Here is a 1,376-nt window from a genome sequence, read left to right as displayed (position 1 = left end):
CACCTTTCACAACCAACTCTAATTGCATGAATTGATTGGTCTATCTTAGTCATTCTTCGATCCATGGTGTCAAGCATGGCTAGTACGGCAGCCATGTCTTCAGAATTTCCTCCCCCAATTCCTTTAGCTCCATCATGTCTTTTATTATGGTATTCATGAGAATGCTTTGAGAACTCTTCAATCAACTCCTTTACTTCACCCAGATTTTTCTTAGTAAGTGGTCCTTGAGAATCAAGGAGTTCCCTTGTCATGAAATTCACCCCGTCATAAAAGATAGACACTTCTTGTTGTATGTTAAGGTCATTTTGAGGGTAGTTTCTTAGTAACCCTTTATAACGCTCCCATGCCTCATAAAGCGACTCGCCCAATTGTTGCTCAAAGTTGGCTATTTCCTTCTTGAGTTTAGTTATTTTTGAGGGTAAGCAGAATTGTTCTAAGAATCACTCACGCATTTGTGCCCAAGTAGTAATTGCACCGGGTGGAAATGCTTTCAACCAATCTCTTGCAGCTCCCTTAAAAGTAACGGGAAGCATCCTTAACAACACAGTCTCTCTTGGAACATTCAGGACATTAAAATAATCCGCATTGTCATTGAGTTCATCTAAATTCTTATAAGCATCCTCGTGATCATTCCAAGAAAATGGTACATCCTTAAGTGCACTAAGAATGTGCCCTTTCCACTCGAATGTTGCAGTGGTGGGAATTGTAGGTTGTACTAAACCATGACCAGGATCGTCTCTTATTCGCTTCTTGTATGCCCCCTTGGACATATCCGCAATGTTTTCCATTTCATTTTCTGGCTCGTCTTCGGGTTCGCTTTTCTCTAATTTGAATTCAGGTTCGGACTCGTATTCGGATTCTTGTAGACTAGGTATTTGATGAAGATCTTCAATTTTAGTTTTATCTTTCGAAGATGCTTACTATGTTCACTCTATGACCAAAAACATAATCAAGATTCATAAGTGAAGTTCAAAACTATACACAAAGCATCCAAATAGTCAATTGGGGAGTTGGAAACCCTAGAGATCCAGGTTCAAGTTCGTTATGGACTAGGATTTATTTATTGCGCCTAATGGACCAATAAACATTCAATTCAACTATGTTTGGCTTTGAAACCCTATCTGGATTCTCAATGGACCCAATACATAAACCTATAACATTTTGGGCCATTTAGGCCTAGAATGAGTCATTCTAACCCTAATAGGACTTATTGGGCCTTAAATTAATTAATTTTCCCTAATGGGTCATAAACTCCATTCCTTTTATTTTAATAGGCCAAGAACTTTGCATTTGGACCCATAATATCGAAATCAAGCATTCAAGGCCCAAACCACTCCTCCTTTCTCCTCTTCCTTCTTCCTCTCGGCTCAACATCA

At 39.1% G+C, this 1,376-nt stretch overlaps 1 non-coding gene across 1 annotated transcript; it reads left to right on the top strand.

Moving 5' to 3' along the window:
* Positions 1 to 297: 297 nt before the first annotated feature.
* On the top strand, positions 298 to 404 carry LOC145013534 (small nucleolar RNA R71). The gene has a single exon (XR_013665087.1). It is a non-coding gene; the product is annotated as a small nucleolar RNA R71 (small nucleolar RNA).
* The last annotated feature ends 972 nt before the right edge of the window (positions 405 to 1,376 follow it).

The sequence above is a fragment of the Lactuca saligna genome, chromosome 8 (assembly GCF_052625555.1).
Source record: "Lactuca saligna cultivar CGN05327 chromosome 8, ASM5262555v1, whole genome shotgun sequence".
NCBI classification, from domain to species: domain Eukaryota; kingdom Viridiplantae; phylum Streptophyta; class Magnoliopsida; order Asterales; family Asteraceae; genus Lactuca; species Lactuca saligna.
This window is presented reverse-complemented; position numbering and strand designations above follow the sequence as displayed.